Source organism: Phoca vitulina, unplaced genomic scaffold (assembly GCF_004348235.1).
Source record: "Phoca vitulina isolate PV1807 unplaced genomic scaffold, GSC_HSeal_1.0 scaffold4, whole genome shotgun sequence".
Classification (NCBI taxonomy): Eukaryota; Metazoa; Chordata; class Mammalia; order Carnivora; family Phocidae; genus Phoca; species Phoca vitulina.
In genome coordinates this window covers 44,852,336-44,864,861 of record NW_022589707.1, presented here as the reverse complement: position 1 = coordinate 44,864,861, position 12,526 = coordinate 44,852,336, and the positions used below count along the sequence as shown (strand labels likewise).

The window sequence follows — 12,526 nt, the reverse complement described above, 5'->3', positions numbered from 1 at the left end:
TAGTTCTCCTATCTTATCTCATTTTGTTAGCAACTCCTTGCTTTCCTTATGTGTAATCTTCAGTGAAAATATTCTGGAGCTGTATGTGTTTTTTGGGGGGTTTTTTTTAGTAGTTATGTTTTAATGTAAAATAATACATAGTAATTCTAGAAAATTTGGAAAACCAAGAAAATAAGAAAGAAAAAAGATAAAGTTACCTTTAACTCAACCATCTAGAAATGATCGCCAATTTTAATGTGTTTTCTGGTATATGTTAATGCCATTTGGGCCAGCAAAGCCTGAGTCTTAGGTCTAGAAACACAATTTTTCTTAATAGATTATTAGTTAAAACCTTGAGAAGAGAGTACACTCACATTTCTACCCCTTGTTTCTTAGACCTGTGTGTTTTGGCTATGGAAGAGATAATATTGTATTTTGCTAGTTCTGTATGTATTTCTGGGGCTGAGCAAATACCACAGTCATAAAAGATATCACCTATAACTGGTATTGAATCTAAGCATACAATGGTCTATTTTATCATTTTGTTGGCCCATTTTTGGTTGATGATAGATACCTGATGAGTGAAGCATCCTCTTGACTTCAGGATACTTAATCTGATACTCATTTCTTTGGAGGTGTTTTATGTAATACTGTAGAGGTGATGAACAAAGCATTTGTAAAAACGCATACAGTGATGTTGTGAAGAGTGCAAAACAGTGAAGATCAATCCAAGTCTAGAATCAGTATCAATTCCAATGAGAGCAGGGCATTGTCCCTTTAACAGTGGAGGGGTCCCAGTGCAATTAGCCTCGCATTAGGTAACTAACTGGTTCCCCAAGGTTTGGTAACGAATCAAGGGCTTAGGATTGGTCCATATTCCTGACAAAATGGGTGCTGTCCAGTAGTGGATAGCCGCTTGACCTTAGGGAGAGGAAGTACATTAGCTTCCAAAGCTGCTGGCTTATGCAGCTTCTATCACTGCCCCTGTGGTCACTCATAAACCCACTGAGCAAGCCTCAGATTGGAGAGGGAAGATAGAGATGCAGTCCTATCCATGTGATTAAAATTATTAAGAGACTTTGCTGAAGTTGTGGGTACTCTGGTAAGAATTCATATGGGATGCAAATTTGTGTCCTTTCTAAAGGGTCATCTACATTATCCTTCCTCAAACCTTTTTGTCAATAATCTTACATTGTTACTTACTTCAGGTCTACATCCATCTAGGTAAACCATTAGCCACTGTCAAGAATTGATAAAAACTGACCTTAGCCTTTCCCTCCTGAAGGGCATAATGGAAAATAAAAGGAACTACTTAAGATTCTGCCAGATCAGAAGGTTTCTTCTGAATTGTCCTTCAGGTACCATTTCTGAAGGGACTATAATGCTTTAGCAGTCTACTCTTGGCTAGTACTGTCATAAATGAACCAAGCTCAGGTCTCTCAAATTTATCAGCTGATTTATAGGGACCACCTCTATGGAGACAGAACGCTGGTTGACGGAGAAGGCCTCCTAGGAAAGGGTTGTAATTAGCTCATTTGGGTATTCTGTGCGTTTGAAACCTCTGTAAGCCCAGGGCTACATTTAAATACCAAATTATTGGTCGAAGGCATGCTATTTGTGATTTGGTAGATTAGGTAAAACTGTTCAAAATGTGTTAATGGTATGGTTACCTGGTTTTCCTTGATGTCAGACATTTGCTGTCTGTCAAGACCTAGTGGCCAGCCAGGAACTATTTCCTGAAAAAAATGATACCTGCTTAAAGGAGGTTGACCTAGCTCCAGAATCCCAGGGTCATGCTCTGTGGTCATATTGGAACATGATCCAAACTATAAGCAGCATCCTTTTTTTTTTTTTTAAGATTTTATTTATTTATTTGACAGAGAGCGAGAGAGGGAACACAAGCAGGGGGAGTGGGAGAGGGAGAAGCAGGCTTCCCGCGGAGCAGGGAGCCCGATGTGGGGCTCGATCCCAGGACCCTGGGATCATGACCTGAGCCGAAGGCAGATGCTTAATGACTGAGCCACCCAGGCGCCTCTATAAGCAGCATCCTGGTCAGTATCCTCATGCCCCAGGATCACAAAGTAATCTAAGCAGCCAGGCCATTTTACTGTAGCCTGTCCCATTTAGAAAGCTGTCTCCTGCTCTAGCTTTTACTTGCAACTGGCAGGGATTTTTGGTTTACCCAGTTAAAGTATTTAAATGGGACACTCAATTACAGGATATGCCATCTATAATATGTGGGAGATAGTTGGGGCAGCAAGGTATATCCTTTGTTTCCAAGGAGCTGTACCAACCTACTGTAGGTCAGAACTTGACAAACTTTTTTTCTTACGTAAAAGACCAGAAAATAAATATTTTCCGTTTTTTTTCCATACGTGAACAAATGGGCATGGCTGTGTTCCAATAAAACATTATTTACAAAAACAGGCAGTGGGCTAGAGTTGGTGTGTAGGCCATAGTTTGCCAACCCCTGCTCTAGACCTGTAGACAGCTGGGAACTTTGTAGTGACCACCACTGTATTCTAGGATAAATTTCCGTCAAGCACTTGTCTTACCGTGTCCTGTTCCCCAGACCTGATCAGTATTATGGGCATCAATATACGAGACCGTGTGTGACTACCTTTGGTAAAGTGAGATAGACCAAGGCTCCTGCAGCTTACAGAGAGTCAGGAGATCCTTGGGGTCAGACCATGAAATCATTTTGTTTTCCCTTCCAGCTGAAAAGAAATCCCATCTAATTGTCTGAGCAGACAGTAACAGAAATATACATTAGCCAAAGTGTTAGCTATATGCCGAGTTTTAGTAGTTGCTTCAGTCTGGTCCAGGAAGAAGGCCACACGTGGCACTGCCGCAACTGTTAGAGGCATGGTCTTGGCAGGTCCTACGAAGCAGCAGTTCCTCCTCTATTTTGGTAGAGAAGGAGGTCTTATAAAGAAGGCTTCTCCTGCTTACTGTAATACTTAACACCATGATTCATAGAACAGATATGCTGTCAGATAGCAAAAAGACCTCTCCAAGTATGGAGGATCAGAATTGGATTGGTTAAACACCATCATATTTGGACTGTCCCTGTTGGGCTGCTCTCAGCTCATCCATCTGTGTCTGGCCCATTCCTCTGTCTCCAGAATATAAGCTGATCTTCTTACAAAGACATCTGGCTTCCTTTCTCAGTAAAGACTGGGTGTCCGGCAGGTACCACAAGGCTTCCTGGCCTATGCAGTACACTCCAGTAAGCACAATGGCATTGTGCTTAAGAGATTGATACACCTACCCATCTGTTTCACACCAGGTAAGGTTAAGAGTCTTGACATACCAGTGCCTATTTAATTAAAGTGCTTTTTGATTTTTCAGGATCCTTTTGATTCAAGAGCGGGAAATTTATAAATATGGTGTTTTTTTCCAAGCAAAAATTGAAATCATAGGACTTTATAATTCTATGAATTGCAGCTTTCGGGTGTTGATCATAATCCCCTCTTGTTTTCCAAAGCCTAACTATGGTATTGGTTTACGGTTAAAAGCAAAAAACCTAGCTACACTTACGAGGAGAGCATAACATACAAACTTGTCGAATGTTGTACACCTGAAACTAGTGTCACGTTGTGTGTCAACTATACTTCAGTTTTTTAAAAAGGCAATTAAACTACATTTTGGTAGAAAATATTTTATATTAAAATAAAGGAGGTGGCTATTTTGATGTACAGAGGGATAGGAGAACCCTGATTTCATTTAGGAGACAGTAAGCATTGTTTGTAGTATATGGCAAACGTGGAATGACTCTTAGCACTCTCTTTTGGTCTGTAGTCCTAACACTTTCCTTGATTTTTTTTTACTGGACAGTTGAAAAGAAACACGTATTCTCCACAAGCCTGGAAATGAAGACTGTAACTTCAGAATTCCTATTTGCTCTTATCAGTGGCCCATACATACTTAACTGCTCTTTTGTATAGTCATCCACAAATTTTTAGACTTTCAATGGAAAAATTCAAATAATTGAGGAAATAACTACCAATAAAAATATCCTCATTCTATCAATTATCTCTTATGCCCTGAAGCTAACACCATTAGAATCCCACTTCAATGTTTATTAAATGTGTCTGTTAGGAGTACCAGGCCCTCCCTTCTTTTTACTATAAAACTTTATCTTGAGGAACTTTCACCCATTACTATTTTTTGTATATAATATTTTAATATAAGTTGATAAATCATTATTCTAATAAAATAATTGAGAAGGCTGATTTCATTATTATTATTTATCTTGAATCTGCCTAAGTGAACATTATTTCATTATTCGATTCAAATAAATTGCTTAATGAAAAGTACTATACAGGAATTACTTTAAAATTCTTGAACTTAGAATTCAGAATTCAGAAATTCAGAATTGACCTTCATTAAGTGGGACCCATTTGTATGTCCTGTACTAGCGAAAAATTTATCATTTTCAGAATTGATCTCCTTCAAAGGGGGCAATTGAAGCAGTATTACATAATCAAATTATCCAGAATTAAGACAGTATCCCTAAAAACTATTGTCTTTAGATTTTTCCTTGGATGTCACTGGTGAGAGGAGGCAAATATTTGTATTAATTGCTGACTGAAAAATGATAAAGAAAATCTTAATTTTCTTTCCTGAGTATTAATAGAAAAAAGTCTTGGGTTGCTGTATCAAATTGAAATTATATAATTCTTGTTATGGTCCTTTTATAAAGCTTGTTAAGCCTCCCTTTCCTCACCTGTACCTGTTTTTAAAGTTTTCAAGTGCTTAGTGATTACTGAAAGTTGTTTATATGTAACCAGTGCTCTATTCTCTTAGTATTGGTATTCTCTAATTGTAGAATGAGAATGTCTTATGATATTGATGCCTAAATAAAAGTTGACTTAACGGACCAGTTTTTATTTGGACTCTTCCTACCGGTAAAACGATGAGCTCTGAAGGGCTTAGAACTTTGTGAAGTGGCTCACCACTTTAATATGGTGGAGAAATAGGAGACTGTGCCCTAGAGAAAAAGGGATTCTGCATATTCCCTGCCAAAAACAAGTAAGGACTAAGACCAGTAGGGTAAGTAAGGGCCAGAGCCTATAAATTACAAAGGCAGAAAACCACATGGTGCTGTATCACATGGAACCATCAGGTTCAGAAGGTTTACCCTGAGTACATTTTCTTATTCAGAACTCTTAAGTAGACCCATCACTGAGCTTAGTGTCTGGCCCAATGTGGATACTCAAGTTCAAAAGGATGAATAAAGCAGTATAACTTTATATAACATTTCACAAGCAATTTTGTCATTTGGCTTTATAGGACTGGATTTAAATATAGGTGGGCCCTAAATAAAAAAAAATGAAATTACCTTCAACTTAGAACACATTTTCCTGTTGGAAATATTGTTTAATATAGGTATTGCAGTGCTTTTTCTCACAGTATCGTAGCCACCTTACCTCTTAAAACAGCCCTCTCCTGAGGAGATGGTCCCACTCTGTGATCAGGGTGGAAATGGGCAGTTGTACATTGCATATGATTGTGAAAGATGTGTGCATAAAGAAGTATAAACCTTAAATTAAAAAACTAACGAGGCTTTTTATAAGAGTCTATCAGTAGTGCTTGCTACCAGCAAAAGAGTGCTGTAGAAGCAGTACACCGAGGTAAAAGGGTGAGCACTGCTAAAATGATCAGGAGCACCTACAGGGACAAAATATCCAACATGGGCAGCAGTCATCCCAAGTGGATTGGTCCTATAGCTTCGTGCCCAGGGGCTGACATTGTTGGAATGCAAGTGTGGGTCATCATGGGTATCCCTTAAGCTTCCTTAGTTGTCGTTATAATAGGCACCCAGTGGTAACAGTGTCCTCTGCAGTTTGTGCACAGTAAGTGTTCCTCAAGCTTGATTGTTTGCAGGCAGTTTGGTTAGACAAGTGGTCCCTCACGTTCATGTGGAAGAGACTGGAACATACTCTGAAGTAAATTCTCAGCAGAGTGCTCTGCCTCCCTAGAATGTCTTCCAAGATATTGAGAGCCTCTGTTCTTCTCTTTTCAAGCACCACACAGTTTTGTGGTTTTGTTCTAAAATCAAACTAACAGCCCGTTGTGTCCCACGAAGTTCCCACTTCAGGGATCTGGTTCCTTTTGTCACTGCATCTGCAAGAAACCCCAGGGAAATATGACTAACCATGGGAGTGATGATGTCAGACTCATTGTCTTTAATTATCAAAGATTAACAGATCAGTCCCCTAAAAAACCTGGGAGAGAGCAGAAATAGAGCTGTAGGTGTTTGAGTGAGGGCTGTAAGTGGGAAGGAATGAGGAAACTAAAAATGGTATCTGTGTGTGGTGGTATTTTAAAGGACTCCAGCCATCCTAGGATTAGCTGGAGAGTAGTGGGCATATGAATACAGGGCTACAGGGGTAAGGGTCAGGCTGAGGGTAACCAACAGAGAAGGAGATAAATTATCACTATTTACTATACCATGTCACTTAAAAAATTTCTGTTGGCTACCTTGGTAATTGTTCATATGATGACCCAGAGGCACAGTCAGATCTGTCATCCTAGGAGTATTAAAACATGTCCGAATAGATTTGGTGTGATTATTTTCTTTGAATATTGATGATCAGGTATAAGAGATAATTATCCTCAGCTATTAGAAACAACAGAGCACATTGTACGGAATATGTACAGAAGCATAAAGCAGTTAGAGGTTGAGGTCAGTGAGGTGGCCACTGAACATAGCCATTTAAAAGTCCCAATATGGGGGCCATCTGGGTGGCTCAGTTGGTTAAGTGTCCAGCTGTTGATCTCAGCTCAGGTCTTGATCTCAGGGTTGTGAGTTCAAGCCCCATGTTGGGCTCCATGCCCAGGGTGGAGGCTACTTAAAAAAAAAAAAAGAAAGAAAGAAAAAGTCCCAATATGGGACAGGCAGAAACAGCCTTATTGATTTGAAGAGCTCCCCCTGAATTGGATTTGTCCATGGAAGCTTCATGGAGATTTTCTTGAGGGAAACTTATTGGTAGAGTTTGGATAGGAAGAAAGAGAAAAGACAGTAATATATTGACTCCTAAGTATGAATGCATCTTTTTGGCTTGATAAGTATGGTTATTAAAATTTTTCATACAAGCTTCCAAAGCATTACTTAACTGAATGGAATCTAACAACTTTGCGCTTTAAAAAAAGAAATTAGACAGGTGGAAAAACTGAAGGACTAGGCCACTGGTCTTTTTTTTTTTTTTTTTTGTAAAGGAAAGCAGCTCTTTTATATAGAAAGAGCATTTCAGGTTTAGGTATATGAGCTTAGGCAAATCAGCTAGTCTTTCTAAACTTCAGTTTTCTGGTCTGTTAACAAAAAGTTGAAATCTTCTCAGGATTTGTGTGAATTTCAATTATGTTCATTTGACTCCATCTTTTCTTTGATCTTCATGCACTCAGTTTCTCCCTGCCATCTTTCGGATTCCTCACTTTCCATATTTAAATGTAAAAAGGCTTACCATCTTCATTTCTTCATTTTGTTTGTCTCTTCACCTTCCCTAACTCGTGCCCCTCGGCATTATCTCTTATACTCTGCACATCTGAGACAGAGCAGATGTTTGTCCCATGGTGAGGACAGTTTATTAAATGAGTATGTTAACTGCATTTTGAGATGTGAGATAATCATTTAAAGGGTAATATGCCTTCCTGTGCCAAGATTTAAAATAACATATCAGGGTTCATCTCAAGGTAAATCTTCTGTTGAGATAATTGGCAGAGTACCAGCACAGGGATATTTCCCTCCTATTTCATTTATTTTCTACTCAAAGGACAAGCTGTATTATTGAGCATAATATCCTTCTCGGGTTTCACTTTTGGATTGAGTTTCATTTCATATCTAAATTTCTAAGTAGTTTAGGTTTGAGTTTTTGGGTTTTGGTGGTACAGTTTTCATCTGAGAGTGGAAAGGAAGAACATTTTGTGACTTTATAAAACAGCAGTTATTCTGAATCAGTGATTCCCTTTAAACTGGTCTCTGGCCTTACTTCAGTCTCCTTGCTAATGTTTAACAGTCATTAACAGCTGAAAAATGACCACTTAACAGGTTTGTTGTTCCTCATTTTATCTAGCAGTTTACAACAGCACAATCATGCCCCTCCTACCCCACCCAGCACCCACAGTGGAAGCCATTTTTCAACTACAATGCTGTATTTCTTGAAGAACTTAGATTACAAGAGTGGTTTCTCCTAATGGCTGATTATTAAACCCCTTTCTGGACTTTAAGAGTTTAATATGTATCCAGAAATATTTGCGTGACCGTGTTGAAAATGAGTGTATTTCAAAATGGGTACAACCTATGAAATTACTTGGCATGATCAAGTGTTTACTTCTGAAAACCAGAGTGCCCTAGTAACTGTGCTGTTTGGAAGGAAGGCAAAGACTGTTTTTGATCTGTCCTGTAGTTGAAATGCAGCCTCATAGTATAGTAGCTGTTAAGTTTTTCAGTTCTTAAAACCTTAAATTAGTTTTACTTTCACTTCTTTGTTAAAACATTTAGCACTGTTATAAGCATTTGCTCTGAGAAGTTGTTTTCCTTGTACCATATTTTTGGTACCATTTGCCTGGTTGTTGTATTTACTTTTTCTGTTTAAAACAAAACAAAACAAAACAGTGGTGCCTGGGTGGCTCAGCTGGTTAAGTGTCTGCCTTCGGCTCAGCTCATGACCCCAGGATCCTGGGATTGAACCCTGCATCAGAGCAGGGAGTCCGCTTCTCCCTCTCCCTCTGCCTCTCCCCCAGGGCTTGTGCTCTCTCTCTCCCTCACTCTCTCTCTCAAATAAATAAATAAAATCTTAAAAAAAAAAAAAAAAAAGAATAAACACATGCTCACTGTAGAAAATTCAAATTTAGCAAGATATAAAAGAGAAAGCCCAGGCACTCCCAATATCAAAAGACAGTCATCAGTAGCTAGTGAACATCATTCCAGTCTTCTCATTTTACATATATGAGATCATACTATATGTGCTGTCTTGCAGAAACTGTTTTCACTCTTTCAGCATTTATATTGTGGAGGTATTTTCATGTCAGTGAAAATATCATCCTTTTGAAGGGCTACAGAGTATTCCATCATAAGGATATAGCATAATTTATCTAAATCTAAGGATATACCATAATTTGTTTAATGCTTATCTTCTTCATGCACAATTGGCCTATTTCCTATTTTTCCCTGTTAAAATACCCCTGCAGTGAAACATCTTGTATACGCCAACTTTGTACACTGTCCCAATTTTTTCTGTAGGATAAATTCCTGGGAGAAGAATTGCTCTAGCAAAGGATAAAGATGGAAACTATTTTGATTTACCAAAAAAGTAAAGAAAAGCCTGGTTTCTAACATCGGGTACTGTTTGTTGGTTGTCACAGGTTTTCTGTCCCTCAGTAGTGCAGCCACCAAACGACCAGGGGCCAGAGTGACAAGATGCATCCTGGAGTCAGTATAATTTAAAGGCAGCACTGCTGTGCTAGGAGCCCTGTGCAGGATCTGTAGCCTTGGACCTTTAGAAAGTATGAAATGAAGATGGCTCAGCTGGATGAGACATACTTTTCCACAACTGTGGCCTAACACTCAATAGAAATACTCCCTTCGGTGTGCTGAGCCCTGGGCTAAATACCATACAAAGACGGGGAAAATCCCCGTTTTCAGAGGAGCTCTGGTTTTAGTGCTTAAGCATTGCTTTTCTAAGTGATAAGATATGGAGGCTGTTCAGGAGGACCTCACAGCCATCCTGCCAGCTTCCTGATTTGTATGATTTGTAGATGAGGCTGGTTCAGGTCCTTTGATGTCAAGTCAGATACCTGGAGTGACTTAGCTAGAAATATAACAGGAACAGGAAGAACCCAGATTACTCCATTCCCAATCCAGTGTTCTTTCTAGGAGGCCCTGTAATAAGATTTTTAGAGAAGCAGGGCAGTGTAGGGGTTAAGAGTGCAGTTTTGGAGTCTGACAAATTTGAACTTAAATCTTGGGTTCACCACTTTCTAACTCCGTAACGTTGGACATGGTACTTAACTCTCTGAGGTTTTGTTATCTGTTAGATAAGGTTCTTACCTCATAGGATTATTGAGGAAATTAAATAATGTTTTAAGATATTTCAGCATAGTTCCTGGAAAGGGAAGTGCTTGATAATGAATAAATTAACTAGTAGCTCTTTGTTCAGCGATGCTTTTCTAAATCATTTGGACCTTAAAATCATTGGATTTTAGGGCTGAAAGGGGGGGAGAGCTCTAAGCTCATCTAGTTCAGTCTTTTTGTTTCACGGGGAAGGGAGCTAACATCCCTGAAAGGTGAAGTGACTCCGTGCGACCCATAGCTTCTCCACAGCCTAGCTCAGTGCCCGCCTTTCCCAGCTCCCTAGAGCTGCATTCTTTGTGATCTTGTGAAATGAATGAAGCCAGAAGTGTTTTTATGCATTTTTCATGAAACTACTTCTAGGGATGTTCTTGCATCTGGCATAAACCTGCTTTCTATATAGATTGTTTCCATAGTTCTGTGATTATTTTTTAAACAGCTCTTAGAAACTAAAATTAGGGGCACCTGGGTGGCTCAGTCAGTTAAGCATCTGCCTTCGGCTCAGGTCATGATCCTAGGTTCCTGGGATCGAGCCCCACACTGGACTCCTTGATCAGGGAGGAGTCTGCTTCTCCCTCTGCCTCTGCCCCTCCCCCTGCTCGTGCTCGCTCGCTCTCTTTCTCTCTTTCAAATAAATACAATCTTTTTAAAAAAAAAAAAACTAAAATTAGATAAATGGCTTAACAGAAAGTGCTTATAATTTGGTCATCTTAGATTAGATTGACTCCTTGAAGTTTCTGCAAGAAATCTTAAGGCTTTACATTTTTGTTAATTTTGCTTTCCTTTTTTCTAAGACCTGTCTTCCCTGTTTTTGCTTGGTTTCCTCTCAAAATGATCCAAAATAAAATTCTCAAGTCTTACAAATAAATAGTGTTTCTTTTATTTTGGATTTTGGTTGTCTTGATTATTAAAATCTACATCTGTGGTATCTCTATTATTTGAAGATTCATGTGTTTTCAGAATGCAGATTAGTATAAAATCAGTCCTTACTCTCAAGGAAAATAGCAGGCTGATGTTTTTGCCTGGAGGGATTTAGAGAAGCTGTTACAGCCCCTCACCTCAAGAAGCATCTCACTGTCGCAGCACCTGGGTGGCTCAGTCGGTTAAGCGTCTGCCTTCGGCTCAGGTCATGATCCCAGGGTCCTGGGATCGAGCCCCACATCAGGCTCCCTGCTCGGCAGGAAGCCTGCTTCTCCCTCTCCCACTCCCCCTGCTTGTGTTCCCTCTCTCACTGTCTCTCTCTGTCAAATAAATAAATAAATAAAAATCTTTAAAAAAAAAAAAAAAAAAAAGGAAGCATCTCACTGTCTGTAGCATCGCACTGCTGCTGGAGACTCACCCAGGGCAAGATGTAATGGAGCACTCAGTCATCAAGCCCAGACTTTAGTGTGGTGGGGATTCAGAACAAGGCAGTCAGGGAAGCCTACAAAAAGGAAAGGAGCCTCGACCTTGAGCTTGAAAAAAGTCTAGAATGAGGTGTATCACAGCAGAGACAAAAAAGGCTAACTAGGACGAGGGTAGACAGGACTTTATACATGAATATGTATGTGTGTGGATGCATAGATGGGTGATCTGTCAAAACTTCCTTCTACCTTTGTCTTTTCCAGGCTTTCCAATTTTCCCATTTTCATATCTTCTCCTCAGCCAAGCACAGAACCTTGCATGAAATAGATACTCAATAAAACTTGACTGAATTAAATTATGTTTCTAGAGTAACAATTCTCTGCCCACACACATACACTGTAACTTTACTGCTATGTATCTATCTTATTGCTGACAGAAAAGCTGCATGTCCCTCTAGCTTGACCTGTAGCCTAGGAGCTCAGGGAGCCTTAAGCAACCCCTCCTCTACCTGCAGGCCCCACGTTGGGAGTAGTCCCATCACTAAGATAATACCTGGCATTCATATCTATGGAGCCTGTAAGTCTGACTTCTCATCTATATTTTTACCTTCTCTGCTTGTTTCCTCAACTACACATGTTATCTCCTAGGCAGTATAACAAGTTATTAAAGGGCAAAGATCAAATCACCTTCTTAGTATTCTGTTTTGGATGAGGTATAGATTGGGAAAATTAGACTTTCCAGTGAGATCTACCCATACACACACGGGAAAAAAGCTTCCCTCCATACATGGATACAGCCAAAGCCAGGTGTTTTCAAACACAGGTGCATTTAACACCTGACGGGTATATTTAATGAGCTCAAATGTAAAACATTAAATTTTAGCTGAAATGAAATCGTACTTGCATTCTAGGTAAAATTCTTGCAAAGGTCATTTCATCTGCCTAGAAGGTAAACTATTAGGCAGAACATTAAATATAGTCAGTATTGATCAAACCTAGTGTCTAACATGTACTTCAACCAATGACAGTATTTGGAGAGTTGAAAAAGATTTAAAAACTTGAGGATAGGGGTGCCTGGGTGGCTCAGTCATTAAGCGTCTGCCTTCAGCTCAGGTCGTGATCCCAGGGT

General features: G+C 39.5%; 1 protein-coding gene across 6 annotated transcripts in view; it reads left to right on the top strand.

The window, feature by feature from the left end:
- The window catches only part of KLHL7 (kelch like family member 7), a 68,680-nt gene that overhangs the window by 43,128 nt on the left and 13,026 nt on the right, over positions 1 to 12,526 (top strand). The gene's annotated exons all lie outside the window — the stretch shown is intronic.